The sequence below is a fragment of the Microcebus murinus genome, chromosome 10, assembly GCF_040939455.1.
Source record: "Microcebus murinus isolate Inina chromosome 10, M.murinus_Inina_mat1.0, whole genome shotgun sequence".
Taxonomy (NCBI): domain Eukaryota; kingdom Metazoa; phylum Chordata; class Mammalia; order Primates; family Cheirogaleidae; genus Microcebus; species Microcebus murinus.
In genome coordinates this window covers 29273600-29289977 of record NC_134113.1, presented here as the reverse complement: position 1 = coordinate 29289977, position 16378 = coordinate 29273600, and positions in this window count along the sequence as shown.

Here is a 16378-nt window from a genome sequence, read left to right as displayed (position 1 = left end):
CTTTATGTGTATCCTATAATTAATTGATTAATTGTTTAATTAACTGTATATCTAATCATGTCCCTGGTGGTCTGCTAAATATAACAGAATACAAGGATGAAAAGGACCTCCTGGCATCAAAGACTAGTAAGTTATTTGCATACTAACAAGGACACAGGTAATAGTCAATGAAAGTGGGGTAAGGAGAAAGAACAACTCTTCTGATTATAGAATGAATCAATTTAAAGACTTCAAGGAGTTCTTAGAAAATCCTGGTAGATGATGGCAAGAATGGTTTTCTTAACATTTTACTGTCTCCCATTTCCAAAAAATGTATAATATTTATAGAGCAATGAGCCCTATAGATCCGATCCAGGGCTGTTATAGTGTGCAAAGGAACTTAGCCACCAATAGTAATTTCAGAATATCTCAAACACTTTACTTGTATTTCTCTAATACCATTAAGGGGACACATAGCTCTCAGAAAATTCCCACAAAATTCTCCTTTTCTTTTTCCCAGAAGCTGTCTTCACACCCAGCAGCTATTGTCACTCTTAGCTTCTTCCCTGAGGTATTTCCTCTCACCCCAGCTTGGCTGTTTCTTACTTTCCTCTGCCCACCTTCTCCTGCTCTTTATCATAGTTGGCTTAAGATATTTTGTTAAGTTCTTCCCCTCTTTCTACCACCTCACAGGCCTTGCTTCTTAGTTCTCAGACAATTCTCTATTATTAATGACAAAAACATTGCTTTCTTTTGACTTCTCTTATCTTCTCGGAAGTCAGAGGAGAGGAAGAAGCTGCACAAATCCAAAATCTTCTTTAGCAGGCTGGAAGGACCTTAAAGGAGTAGTGTTCTTATGGTACAAACAAACAAACAAACAAAAAACTTTCTTAAAACCTACCAAATCTAAGGTCCTACACATTATTGCTTTAATCTCCCACCTATTAATTCTTCAGAGTGCTGTTGCCTATACATTTTTGTATGTCTTCCACTGCACATTTCACTGCATCTGTGATTCACTCAGGAAACAGCCTTCAACTGCGGAAATGTAGGTCAGGATCATATACATTTAAGATGTCATTCATACGAAAGATAAGACAAGAAACTCTATTGTAAATTTTCTATTTTTTTAAATTTATTCTAGTGTTTTCCACAATTGTAGGTTTTGGTACTTTGATTTTTCTTGGTCTCCTATGGAAAAAAGTGGGGTTTTTAGTATTAATATTCACAACCACGCATACATATGACACAATCAATAAGCCAACATTAAAAAGATTATTTACCAAAACATAATATTCTATATAATTGTTATGATAAAAGTAAATAGCTATGACCATCAGCATGTGTATTATAGTAATAATTTAATGACATATTCATGGATTATGGGCTAAGAAATGAACTTTTGGGTAACTAAGGAATTCTGTTATTATGCTGGTCGACTAATTACACACATATACACAAATATATATAGTTCTAATAATGACAGAGGATATAGAAAAAAATTGCATAAATATTATAAAAGACTCAGGCTAGTCTTTTCCCAAAATTTGTCTCCAAACCAGAAATACTAAAAAGCTTAAAACCAGTGAATGTGAGAGCTTTTCCCAGTTTCCTGCTTCCTCCCACTCTTGTTGGAAGTGCTAATGAACTGATCTCTCAAATCAAATCCAGCACACAGTAGTCACTCAAATTTTTACTGAATGAAAAATGAAACCCACCCAAATCAGAGCATGGAATGATACAAGGCAGAAAGAACTTCACTGTCTCCTGTTCATTTCTATACTGCATATCTGGTCCCTGCATACTCACAGAGTGGCTGAAGATGATTCATCTGAAAGACCTATTTAAGGAAGGAAGTGAAAGTCATAGGCTAAAAAATGACCCATAATCAGGTGCTGACAGTTGTGTGTTGAAAGGTTCTATGTAAAGCCAAACTTTCCAACCACAAAAGGGACCTGTTTTGTTCAACATTTTGGAGTGAAGAAATTAAGGGGAAAACAGTTAAGATGAATGGCCTAGAAATAGTTTTAACTTTCACACTTGACACAGAAAAAGAAAAGAAACCTACTGAGTAGATTAAACAAATAAATGTCCAATCATGCATTTAATTTGGATTCCCATGAAAATTTATAGAATTTGTAAGATTCCAAAGTTTATTTTTGTTATGAGAGAGGCCATCTCATATGCCAAAATTTAAAAGTCCCATAAAATTGTGTACAGGTGACATGAAGATTCAGGGGCAGAATATTCAGATTGTTTGTTATTGATGTCCTTTACTGCTTCCTTATAAATTCATGTATGAATTAATTCACTTATGCATTTCTTCTTTTGTTTTTTAGTTCAACATGTAGTTAATTACTTATTCATGCTGGGCATTGTACTAGGCTTCAGGGATACAAAAAATGTGTCTCTCTCTGTTAAAGAACTTACAGTCTGTGAGACAAGAAAATGGACTTTAACTGTACAGTGCTATAAATGCTGCAGCAAAAATAAGCCCATTCATGATGCTAATTCAGACTGGGAAATCTAAGAAGTCTTCCAGGAAGTTTTCATTCATGAGCTGAGTTTGGAAAAAGAATGGGTTTAACCAGATGAAAGAGAGGCACTAGAACATGGTTGCTAAATGCATAGATTCTACAGTCAGGCTATCTGGGCTAAAGTCTTGGTTATGCTATTATAGTAACTATGCATGGCCCCAAGCAAGTTACACAACCTTTCTTTCCATCAGTTTTCCTCATGAGTAGGGATAATAACAGTATCTACCACTTACCTATCCCAGGATTATAAGGAAAAGTACATGAGTTAGTATTTCCAAAGTACTCAGAACAGTATCTGCCTCGCTTAAGTGTTATATAAGTGTGTGATGAATATATAAAGGAGTGGGATGGCAGGTGTCCTAGGTAGCAGGCACAGCTGGTGCAGTGGCCTGAAAGGGCATGCATGTTGCGTTTACAAGAAAGTAAGGAATAGAGTGTAGAGTCCAAGACCGAGAAGTGAAAGATAAGGCTGGAGAGATTTGAAGGCTTTGGTAAGGAATGTGGTTATTATCCTAGACACCATGAAGAACCCTGGAAATATTTTAAGCAAAGAAGTGATAAGATTAGATTTGCATTTTAAACAGGTCAATCTGGCAGTATTATGGAGAGTGGAGTGCCGGCTGTGTGGCAGCTCTTGGAGGCAGGAAGGCAAATTAGGACAGTATTTCCCTGAAAACAAGACTCAACCAGGCAGGTCCCAGACCCCTTCCAAGTAGATTCTTATCATATGTCCCCAGAAGATTTGGGACAAATTTGGTAATCTGTGTTTTTAACAAGCACCTGAGATGATTCCTGATTTCAGAGAAATTTTTCAAACACTAAATTAGGTGATGGTCATGCATCCAGGTGAGGACTAATGAGGGCTTAAGCAAAAATAGAAGAAACAGCATGGTTGGAGAGAAGAGAGCAGATTTAAAAAGGATAAAGCAGTAAGACTTGGTGACACATAGGATGTAGCCAAGGATGACCCTCAGATTTTTGGCTGTGGTGACTGGGCAGATTATGGAAGAATTTGGAAGAGAAGCAGGCCTGGAAATGAGGTTAGTGAGATCAGATTCAGACAGGTCGGGTTTGGGATGTCAGTGGCAAGACAGTCCAGTCAGAGATTGCATACACATGCCTGAAGTTCAGGAAAGAGATTTGGGATGGAAACATATAATTGCAAGTTTTCAGTGTATAGGTATTGACGGAAGCTTGGCAAACTTTAACATTTAATCAGTGGGTAGGAGAACATAATCCTATTTTATTTGTTCATCCATTTATTCACTTAATTGTTCATTCAAAAAACCAATCTTAAATGCATATTTTGTGCCAGGCACCATGCCATACACTTTTTACATATGGGAGACTGTAAAGAAATAACTAAGAGGAGAATAAGGAAAAGAACAGTGTCATTGAAGTCACAGAAGAAGATTGTGTCAAATGATGCCAAGACTCCAAATGAGATGATGAGTGAAAAAGTTTCCCTGGATTTAGCCTGAGACAAGAAGGTTATTAGTTACCTAGGAGAGAATAGAATAGATTCTGCTAAGTGATAGGAAAGGAAATTGAATGTGAGGCGTGGCTTGATGCATGAATGGGTAGTGAGGAAGTGAAGGTAATGAAAGAAGAAGAGAGTAGATGTGGTAGACAGCAGACATGGTTACAAAATCTTCCTCTACCTGGATGCCTGTCCCTTTGCAACGTTTCTTTGCAGCTACTCCCATCAAGAGGTAGAGTCTGTTTCTTCACCCTTTAAGCAGGGCTTGGTCATGTGACTTACTGTGATCAACAGGGCATTAGCATATGTGATGCAAACAGACAATTTGAAAAGAGATTGTATTGGGGCTCACTCTATCTTGCTGCTCTTAGAAACCCTGTGACTATAACCAGGTAAATATAAACATGGACTTACTTGCTGGAGACCTGTGACCAATCATTTCTGTCATCATGCTGGCAGCCAGCAACAACTGACAGACAGTACCAACCACCGGACCTTGAATGAGATGCTGAATCATCCCATAGAATATCTGTCCACTGACTGCAGCTGCCAGTCTGAGCAGAAGAGCTGCCCAGCCAAGCCCAGCCCAAATTACTGATCCACAGGAAAGTGACTATTATTTCAAGCCACTCAGTTTTGGGTGTAGTTTCTTATACAGGAAAAACTAATATAACAGGACATTGTCTAAGTGTTATAGATTTGAAATGTCTTAGTTCTCCTGGGGTTTGTATTTGTCTTTGAGACTTTGGGTTGGAATAGAGAGTCAGAAAAACTATAGTTGTTCTTAGTCTCTTCTCTTCCTAATATACTGTTCTAGACAGAAACAATAAAGAAGTAGTATCTAGGAATGGAATAGCTGGGTCATATAGTATTATTGACTCATGTCACAATATAGGTGAATCTAAAAATAATAATGTTGAGCAAAAGAAGCCAGACCAAACAAACAAACAAACAGAGAGTACATAATATCAGTTCCATATATAAAACTCTAGAAAATGTACATTCATCTATAATGGCAGAAAATAGATCAGTTTTTGACTGGGGAAGGAGTGAGGGAGGGAGGAATGGATTACCAAGGGGCATGAAGAAACCTTTATGGATGATGGATATATTCATTATCTTGATTGTGGTCATGGATTTATGGATATATACTCTCTATATATGCCAAAACTCATAAAATTATACATTTTAGAGATATTCAGTGTAATGTACAATTGACCCTTAAATAACTCAAGGCTTAGGGTTGTCAATCTTCCTCCCCACAGTAAAAAATCTTCATATTACTTTTGATTCCCCCAAACTTAACTACTAATAGCTTACTGTTGAGTGGAAGCCTAACTGATAACATAAATAGTGTATTACCACATATTTTGTATGCTATATGTATTATATACTGTATTCTTACAATAAACTAATGAAGAGAAAATCATAAGAGAGAGAAAATATATTTACTCTTTGTTAAGTGGAAGTGGATCATCATAAAGCTCTTCATCCTCATTGTCTTCAGGTTGAGTGGGCTGGTTGAAAAGGAAAAGGAGGGATTGGTCTTATTGTCTCAGATGTGGCAGAGGTAGAAGAAAATTTGCATACAAGTGGACCCTCAAAGTTCAAACCAATGTTGTTCAAGGGTCAACTGTTCACCAATTAGACCTAAATAAAGCTGTTAAAAAGAAACAAATAAAACCTTTCCATTGGCTTCTTATTCATAAATGTAGAGTCAGACTAATGGTCCCTCAAAGATGTCCCTTCCCTAATCTCTGGAACTGGAGAGCTAAAAATGTACAACTGTGTAGGACTGTGAATATGTCCCCTTACATAGCCAAGGAACTTGGCAGATGTACAGTAATTAATGGTATGGACTTGTAGATCATAAAATTACCTTGGACTAATTGTGTGGGCCCAATGTAATCAATCACATGAGTCCTTAAAAGGAAAGAGTCTTTCCCAGTTGGGTCAGAGAGATGAGATGGAAGAGGGAGGAGCAGAGATTTGAAAGACTCAACTTGCCATTGCTGGCTTTGAAGAAAGAGGAAGGAGGCTACTAGCTAAGGAATGTGGTGGCCTCTAGAAGCTGGGAATGGGCCTCAGTTTACAGGAAACAAGAAGATGGGGACTTCAGTTCTACCCTTCCAAAGAATCAAATTCTACAAACAACCCAAGTGAGCAGGATATGGATTCTCCCCTGTGATCACCAGAGAGAAATACAGCCTGGGGACCCTCAATGAGACCCATACTAGAGTGCTGACCTACTGAACTATAGGATACCAAATCTGTGTTGTCTTATGCTACAGAGTTTGTGGTAATTTGTTACAGCAGAAAAATAAAATGTATACAAGAAGTTTTTATGGGCCAAACGTTGAAATTATTGGCTCAAGTAGCTGTTTGAATAGCCTATGTTTCTCGGCCATATAATACAAATCATCAAGATGTGATTGTATTTTGCCTTTGTTTACTGCATGCTCTCCTTTTACCAACTTTAGATTTACTCACTTTTTAAAATGCAGCTCTAGCCACTCAGGTTTGCTGTCATAGGCTAGTTGTGGGTGGCAGTAATAGCTCTTTTGACTTTCTAGTCTGAGCCATACCCAAGTGACATTTTCTGCCAAATATAAAAATATCCTCTCATTAAACACTGGTCCCACAAAACAACACATTGTAAATTATGGGGATTTGTTTGTGCAGACTTTTGAAAGCCAACAGACTCCAAGGGAAAACATTGTACTTTCTCAGATACCTACAATCTTGTCAGCTTTTAAAATCTGTAACCAGACTACCTGGGTTTAAATATTGACTCCATGCTGCAACTTTACTGGTTGCTTAGTCTTCTGTGCCTTAAGTTTTCTCATCTGCAAAATGGGGACAAAAGTGGTACGCTGAGAGTAAGGATTAAATGAATCTATGTAAAACACTTTTAACAATGACTGGTACATTATAAGCACCCAGTGAGTGTTGGGTTGTTAATTATTATTAAGATGATTTCTTTGCTACCAGTTAGGACAATTTCTGTCTCAATAGTGGATTCACCTAACTTCATGCATCCTAGCAGAAGAAACCTCAGTTTGCCTTTATTGTGTGTCTGTTCTGCTAAGAAGATGCAGGTCACTTCCTCTGGCTTTCTTGCCTTCAAAGTTCCTGTTTCAGCTGAGGCAGAAGCAGGAAGAGAAAGTGACAGTGATGTTTATTGAGCAGAGCAGAAAGCCATCCGGTGACTTCTTTTTCCCCAGCTAGAAGGGTGTGTTGCCAGGGCATGGATTATTCTTTTCACTTTCCCCATCTTTCCAGCTTTTTCCAAATGCCCATGATCTTTATCCTCTATACTGGGGGCTATCTTCATCAGCGCATGACAATGAGCTGAAAGATCCCTGAAGTCCTGTTGTTTCTCAAAACAAAACAGCACATTCCAACCGCAATTAAACAGAACCATTTACAATTTTATTACATATCAGCTTTCCTGTATGGCATTTATTTGAGGAAAGGCTCTCTCGTTTATGAGGGAGTTGGTTTTAGAAAATTAAATCAGACAGACTAAAATGACGATCTGATTCACGAGAAGAAAGAAGATACACTATGTGATAGAAGAGTTATTTTTGGAAAACTTATTTTCATGGCTCTGAGTGCCCAGAGGAGAAAACATATGGATGGTATTGCTAATTTAGTACCATGTTTGCTTCAGGCTCTATATGCCGTTTTCTGCAGACCGGGAAACCAACTCTTTGGTCTCCATTTTTGAATGGAGTGCTGCAAGAGATGCTGTCTGACATACGGAAGAGTCAACTGAAAATAAAGTAGCAGAGTTAACGTAGGCAGCTTTCTTCACCGTGATTATAAGATGGCAGGGCCTTCCAAATTTGCACACTGTACACTGAAGGGGAAGTAGATGCTAGCTCTAAGAGCTCTGCGTGGGTGGCCTTGAGAGTGGGTATTTTGATTTGAAAATTTTGTTAGTTGCCATAGTAATTGTCACAATTATGTGGTCTGTTCCATCTTTGTGATACTGAACACCTATTAGAGGCACCCAGCAAGCAGTGTGTTTTACTTTCTTTTTCCTTGTGCATGCATACTGACAGAGAGAAAAACAATAATGTGTGGCTGGATTTTAAGTTGAATTAAAAATAATAAAAAGCTATCACTTGCATATCTTTATGTAAAGCATGTTCATTTCATGATTATTTTTTAATCAGATTTTTCTTAAGCAGAAAAATCATCAGGAAGTGATTTCTTTTTTCCCCAAACAAGGAGCTCCCAGAAACCAAGGTGACAAAGCTTCGTAAAAAGAACAGGAACCTCCCTCTTGTTACTAATGTATTGTGTCAGCAATGATGCTCCTCAGGTTCAGACTGAAATTTAAACTAAAAGGAAAGTGTGTGTTTCTACTTCCTTTGAGCATTATGGTGCTCACCAGGGTCACTTATTATTTAGTCCCTGAATGCTATTCCCAGGGCGAGGTTTTGCAGGTGGCTTTTGAAACACGGAAGATATTCTTTGGCCAAACAAAATACTTATTGCAATTGTTATAAAAACTTGGCTGCCTATGTCTAAATCTTCACAGTCCTCTTTATTTTTGTCAGAGAAGTATTTTTTAACCTATCTGAACATTAATTTTTATGATAATTGAATATAGACATATAATAATAAAAAAGTAAAGAGTGTTTCCTTTGGGTTATTTTCTTGTTTTTATCAGAAGGTCAAAAGCTGGTTTTGACCTTTGGCTGAAGTATATGTCATGGAAATTGAAGTTCTCCCATTGTTTGGCAGACTCACGAGAGGAAGAGAATGTGGAAGCACTGGTTCATCTGGAGTCTGGATGGCTGTGCATGTTGGGATAAGGACAGTAGAAACTGTCCACCTCTTACTGTTTCCAATCAAATTCCCTGAAAGAATTTGGGACGAGTGATTGATAAATGGCATTTCTTTTTTTTTTCATGTTTATTTATTTATTTATTTATCTTTTTTTTTTATTTCAGCATATTATGGGGGTACAGATTTTAAGGTTTCACTAAATGCCCATTTCCCCCCCTCCCCCCAAAAGTCTGAGTCTCCATCATGACCATCCCCTTGATGGTGCACATCTCACTCATTATGTATGTATATACCCACACCCCTCCCCCCTCCCACCTGCCCAATACCCTATTACTGTAGTACCTATGTGTCCACTTAGGTGCTACTCAGTTAATACCAGTTTGCTGGAGAATATATCTGGTGCTTGTTTTTCCATTCTTGGGATACTTCACTTAGTAGTATGGGTTCCAGCTCTAACCAGGAAAATATAAGATGTGCTATGTCACCATTGTTTCTTAGAGCTGAATAGTACTCCATGGTATACATATACCACATTTTATTAATCCATTCTTGGATTGATGGGCACTTGGGCTGTTTCCACAGCCTTGCAATTATGAATTGTGCTGCTATAAACATTCGAGTGCAGGTGTCTTTTTTGTAGAGTGTCATTGGATCATTTGGGTAGATGCCCAGCAATGGGATGGCTGGATCAAATGGTAGATTCACTTGTACCGCTTTAAGGTATCTCCATATTGCTTTCCACAGAGGTTGAACTAGTTTGCAGTCCCAACAGCAGTGTAGGAGTGTTCCTCTCTCTCCGCAACCATGCCAGCATTTATTGTTTGGAGATTTTTTGATAAAGGCCATTCTCACTGGGGTTAAGTGATATCTCATAGTGGTTTTGATTTGCATTTCCCTGGTGATTAGAGATGTTGAGCATTTCTTCATATGTTTGTTGGCCATTCTTCTGTCTTCTTTAGAAAAATTTCTGTTCAAGTCCTTTGCCCACTTTTTAATGGGGTTATTTGATTTTTTCTTCCTGATTTTCGTGAGTTCTAAGTATATTCTAGTTATCAGTCCCTTATCGGATGCATAGGATGCAAAAATTTTCTCCCATTCTGTAGGTTGTCTGTTTACTTTCATGACTATTTCTTTGGCTGTGCAGAACCTTTGTAGTTTGATCATGTCCCATTTATTTATTTTTGTTGCTGCTGTGATTGCCTTTGGGGACTTCTTCATAAACTCTTTGCCCAGGCCAATGTCTAGGAGAGTGTTTCCAACTTTTTCCTCTAGAGTTCTAATAGTTTCATACCTTAGGTTTAAGTCTGTTATCCAGCGTGAGTTGGTTTTTGTGAGAGGTGAAAGGTGTGGGTCCTGTTTTAGCCTTCTACAGGTGGCTATCCAGTTTTCTCAGCACCATTTGTTGAAGAGGGATTCTTTTCCCCAGCGTATGTTTTTGTCTGCTTTGTCAAAGATTAGATGGCTATATGAGGATGGTTTTATATCAGGATTCTCACATCTGTTCCACTGGTCAATATTCCTATTTTTGTGCCGATACCATATTGTTTTAATTACTACAGCTTTGTAGTATAGCTTGATATCTGGCATATTAATGCCTCCCATTTTGTTTTTGTTGCCTAGAATTGCTCTTGATATTCGGGGTCTTCTTTGGTTCCATACGAAGCGTAAAATTATTTTTTCTATATCTGTGAAGAATGCTGATGGGATTTTAATAGGTATTGCATTGAATCTGTAGATCAGTTTGGGTAGTATAGACATTTTGATGATATTGAGTCTGCCGATCCACGAGCATGGTATGGATTTCCATCTGTTTACATCCTCTGCTATTTCCTTCCTCAGTGTTTCATAGTTCTCCCTGTAGAGGTCTTTTGCATCCTTGGTTAAGTATATTCCTAGGTACTTTAATTTCTTTGTTGCTATTGTGAAGGGAATTGAGTCTTTGATTTGGTTCTCAATTAGATTGTTGTTGGCGTATATGAATGCCTCTGATTTCTGTGTATTGATTTTGTATCCTGAGACATTACTAAATTCATTGATCAGTTCCAGGAGTTTCTTGGTTGAATCCTTGGGGTTTTCTAGATACAATATCATATCATCAGCAAACAGTGAAAGTTTGATCTCTTCTGCCCCTATTTGGATACCTTTGATTCCATTTTCCTGTCTGATTGCTGTAGCCAAGACTTCCAGTACTATGTTGAACAAAAGTGGAGATAGTGGGCAGCCTTGTCTGGTTCCAGTTCTAAGTGGGAATGATTTCAATTTTTCCCCATTCAGTATGATGTTGGCTATGGGTCTGTCATATATGGCTTGTATCATTTTTAGGTATGTCCCTTCTATGCCTATTTTCTGAAGTGTTCGTATCATGAAAGGGTGTTGAATTTTGTCAAAAGCTTTTTCTGCATCTATTGAAAGAATCATGTGGTCTTTGTTTTTGCTTCTGTTTATGTGGTGAATTGCATTTATAGATTTACGTATGTTGAACCATCCCTGCATCTCTGGGATGAAGCCCACTTGGTCGTGGTGGATTATTTTTTTGATAAGTGTCTGGATTCGGTTAGCTAAGATTTTGTTGAAAAATTTTGCATCTATATTCATTAGGGATATTGATCTGTAGTTTTCTTTTTTTGTTGCATCCTTTCCTGGTTTTGGTATCAGAGTAATATTCGCTTCATAAAAGGTGTCGGGAAGGTTTCCATTCTTCTCGATGTTGTGGAATAGTTTCTGCAAGATAGGTACTAGTTCTTCTTTGTAAGTATGGTAAAATTCAGGTGTGAAGCCATCTGGACCAGGACTTTTCTTTTTAGGAGATTTTTAATTGCTGTTTCTATTTCAGCTGTTGAGATTGGTCTGTTCAGGGAATCTATTTCTTCCTGGTTGAGCCTAGGGAGGCTGTGTGTTTCTAGAAATTTGTCCATTTCCTCCACATTTTCTAGTTTGTGTGTATAAAGATTTTTGTAGTATTCATAAATTGTATCTTGTATCTCTTTGGGATCAGTTGTGATATCTCCTTTTTTATTCCTGATGGAGCTTATTAGAGATTTCTCTTTTCTGCTTTTCGTTAGCTTAGCCAATGATGTGTCAATTTTGTTTATTTTTTCCAAGAACCAACATTTTGTTTTATTAATCTCCTGAATAGCTTCCCTGTTTTCAATTTCGTTTAGTTCTGATTTGATCTTGTTGATTTCACTTCTTCTGCTGGGTTTGGGGTTGGTCTGTTCTTCTTTTTCCAGCTCTTTGAGTCGTTTCATTAGATTGTCTATTTGTGATCTTCTTGTCTTTTTGTTATAGGCATTTATGGAGATAAACTTTCCTCTCAGAACTGCTTTAGCTGTGTCCCAGAGGAGTTGATAACTTGTCTCTCCATTGTCGTTTTCTTCATAGAATTTTTTTATTTCCGTCTTGATTTCTTCATTTACGAAGTAATCATTTAGTAAGAGGTTGTTTAATTTCCACGTTTTTGTGTAGAAATGTGAGTTTCTGTTAGGGTTGATTTCTAGTTTTATTCCACTGTGATCTGAGAAGGTACATGGTATGATTTCTATTTTTTTAAATTTCTTGAGATTTTCTTTGTGTCCTAGGATATGGTCAATCTTAGAGAATGTCCTGTGAGCTGATGAGAAGAACGTATATTCAGTGGATTTTGGGTAGAATGTTCTGTAGATGTCTGTCAGACCCAATTGTTCTAGAGTTTTGTTTAAGTCCATTATTTCTTTATTAATTTTCTGTTTGGAGGATCTGTCTCGTGCCGTCAGTGGGGTGTTGAAGTCTCCAGCGATTATGGAGTTGCTATTAATCCATTTGCTTAGCTCCAGTAAGGTTTGCTTTATGAATCTGGGTGCACCTAAGTTGGGTGCATATATATTTAAAATTGTTATCTCTTCTTGTTGGACTGTGCCCTTCACCATTATATAATGACCCTCTTTGTCTTTTACTACTTTTGTTGGTTTAAAAACTAAATCGTCTGAAATTAGAACTGCCACACCAGCCTTCTTTTGGCTTCTATTTGCTTGGAATATTGATCTCCACCCTTTTATTTTTAGTCTATATGCATCCTTGCAGGTTAGATGTGTTTCCTGAAGACAGCATATACTTGGCCTGTATTTTCTTATCCATTTAGCCAGCCTATGTCTCTTGAGTGGAGAGTTTAAGCCATTCACATTTATTGAGAGAACTGATAGGTAAGGTAGATTACTGATCATTCTGTTGGGTTGGATATTGTTGCTATGATTTCTGTCTTGAGCCATTGTAATATCTGGCCTTTAATATCTTTGGGTTTTGGTTGTTTTTATATTCGTGGGTTATTATTATGATGTTCCGTGCATAACACTGTTTTAAGTACTTCTTGTAGGGCTGGTCTTGTCTTGGTGAATTCTCTGAGCCTTTGCTTGTCTGAGAATGTTTTTATTTCTCCTTCGTATTTGAAGCTTAGTTTTGCAGGGATTAATATTCTAGGCTGGGCATTGTTTTGTTTCAAAAGAATGAGAATGGGGCCCCAGTCTCTCCTTGCTTGTAAAGTCTCATTAGAGAAGTCTGATGTTATTCGAATTGGCTTTCCCTTGTATGTTACTTACTTGCTTCTTTTGTCTTACAGCTCTTAGAAGGGCCTCTTTAGTTGATACTTTGGTCAGTCTGATGACTGCATGTCGTGACGTCTTCCTGTTTGCGTTGAATCTCCCAGGGGTCCTCTGAGCTTCTTGAACTTGTATATCAAGATTTTGAGCAAGGCCTGGGAAATTTTCCTCTATTATATCTTCAAACAGCTTGTCCAACCCTTGAGTGTTGTCTTCTTCCCCTTCTTGTAACCCTATGACCCTCACATTAGGTTTCTTCACATAATCCCACAGCTCTTGTAGGCTTTGCTCTTTTCTCTTGTTTCTCTGCTCTATTTCTGTGACTGATTTATTTAATTGGAGGGTGTTATCTTCAAGCTCTGAGATTCTTTCTTCTGTTTGATCTACCCTGTTCTTGAGACTTTCCACTATATTTTGTAGTTCCTTGAATTGATTCTTCATTTCCAGGAGTTCGGTTACACTTTTCTTCATTGTGTCTATTTCTTTTCCCATATCCTGGAGACTTTTTGTGGTTTCTTTGTGTTGGTTATTGAGTTGTTGTTGCAGCTGGATGAGTGTTCTTATGATCCACATATGAAATTCCTCTTCTGTCATATTGGTTGCCTGATTTTGGTTGGTGTCCGTTTCTAGGGAGCTGGTGCTCCTCTTTGGGGGTGTGTTTTCCGTTTGGTTCTTCATATTTCCTGAGTTCTTTCGCTGATTTCTTCCCATGTCAATCAGTTGTTGTTGCTTTCCTTAAGTTATTGTTTGGGTACTCACACACCTTGTTTAGTTTCTGAGGCGTTAGGTGGTGTCTGTGGGTGAAATTGGACCACTCCCTGTATATTGAATCAGTGGGTGCCGTGGAAAGGCTGTGCAAGATGCCGTCCCTGTCAGTAGGTGGCGTTTGCTTGGAGGAACAGGCTATACTGTTGATTTTGTGTCCTGGTAACAGCTCTTGTTCTGGGCGGAGCTGGGTTGGGTAAGCCTGCCCTCAGGCCGTTAGCAGGGGTCAAAGTTCTGTTCTCTGCTCCCAGGGAAAGCTGTCAGGGCAGGGCTGGAATGGTCCCACTCAGCCAGAATGTCTGTGTGTGGGGGTGGGGCTGTCTGAGACCCGCAGTCTGGAGCGGGCCTCGCTTCTTTCCACCGTCCCCAAGTCCACAGCTACTACTGGGCCTCTGCCAGCAGGGCAGACCACAAGCCACCAGGCCTCCCCGGATTGTGATGCCGGCGGGGAGGTTCCCTTCACAGGAACGCCACCTGGGTTGGGCACACGGCCTCCTCCTGGGAGGAGGGTTGCCCTCTAGGACGCCGATCCACCCCTGGAGGTACACACACCTCAGTAGGCTGTTCACTTATAACCCTTCTGTGCCCCGGGCAATGCTAGCCCTCGGTGCAGGGGATCTGGTCTGCAGGTCCGACCTCTGGGTCCCAGAGTTCAAACTGTATCCCCACCAGGGAGAGGATTTCTGGTCCCAATTCACCCACAGGGAGCCCAAGCTGTGTCTGTGTCTCTCAGCCTCTGAGTCGGCACCGTTCTCCTGGGAACACCGTGCCAGCAGCACCTGGGAGGGCGGGCGGGTAGGGAGCTCACAGTCTGAGTTCCCCTGAGTCAGGTGTAGGGTCCCAAACGGGAAGGTCCTGTTCCCTGGAGGTGCCTCTTGCTGGTGGCTGTATTGTCTCTCTGGGCAGCCTCGGGTAGGGTCGGCGGACGGGAGGAGGAGGCAATATGGCGCCTGCCGCGGCTCGGGTCTTTGCACACGGAGGTGCCCGGAGGAAGTTCGGAACCTGGTGCCACGTCTGCTACAGGCTCACTGTTGGCAGGTGGCGGTGGTCTCTGGGCTGGTGTCCGCAGGTCTCTCCACCCGCTGGGGAGCCCACCATCAGTCCTAAATGCAGGGGAGGGGAAACAGCAAATCCACCTACCCTTGCCGCTGGTCTCCGGGCTGCTCCGGTGGTCTCGGCTCCAGTTCTCCTCTGCAGCCTCCTCCCGTGGAGTCTCCCGGGATCTCAGGTACCCCTCCTTCCGGCCCTTGTCCGCTGTATGCTCGTCTTCTTGCTTCTTTCCTCTAATTTCTGCTAGAATCTGTCTTTTCTGCAGAGACGCTCTGTCTGGCAGTGTTATTCGTCTGCCATCTTGCTCCGCCCCCCCTGATAAATGGCATTTCTTACATTTAATACACTGGGCTTATAAACTGATCGGTTAAAAATTAGGCAACATGCTGCTGAGGCAGGAATGCAGTGCTGCAATCATAGCTTACTTTGACCTTGAACTCCTAGGCTCAAGGGATCCTCCTGCTTCAGCCTCCCAAAGTGCTGAGCTTGCAGGCGTGAGCCACAGGGCCTGGCCAACACTGGAATCTTTATGCAACTGTTGATTTCACTGCCTTTGATATTTATTGTTAGTATTTATATTATAAATTCACTTTTGTTTATTAAAAACACTTTGACCATGCAAATTGAAACAATGAGATACCACTCCACACCTATTAGAATGCCCCAAATACAGAACACTGACAACACTACATGCTAATGAGGGTGTAGAGCAACAGGAACTCTCATTCCTTGCTGGTGGCAATGTAAAATGATGCTGCCACTTTGAAAGACAGTTTAGGAGTTTCTTACAAGACTAGACATACTCTTATGTATGCTTAGATACCAAGGAGCATGATCCAACACTTGTGCTCCTTTCCCAAAGGACTTAAAAACTTATGTCTAAACAAAACCTGCACACAGATATTTATAGTAGACTTGTTCATAATTGTAAAACTTGGAAGCAACTGAGATGTCCTTCTAGGTGAATGGATAAATAAACTGTGGTACATTCAGGCAGTGGGATATTCAGCACTAACAGAAATGGCCTATCAAACCATGGAAAGACATAGATTAACCTTAAATGCATGTTACTAATCGAAAGAAATCAATCTGAATTGTATGATTTCAACTATATGACATTCTGAAAAAGGTGAAACTATGGAGACAGTTTAGAACAGTGATTGGGGGGGAGAGAGATATGAATTGACAGAGCACAG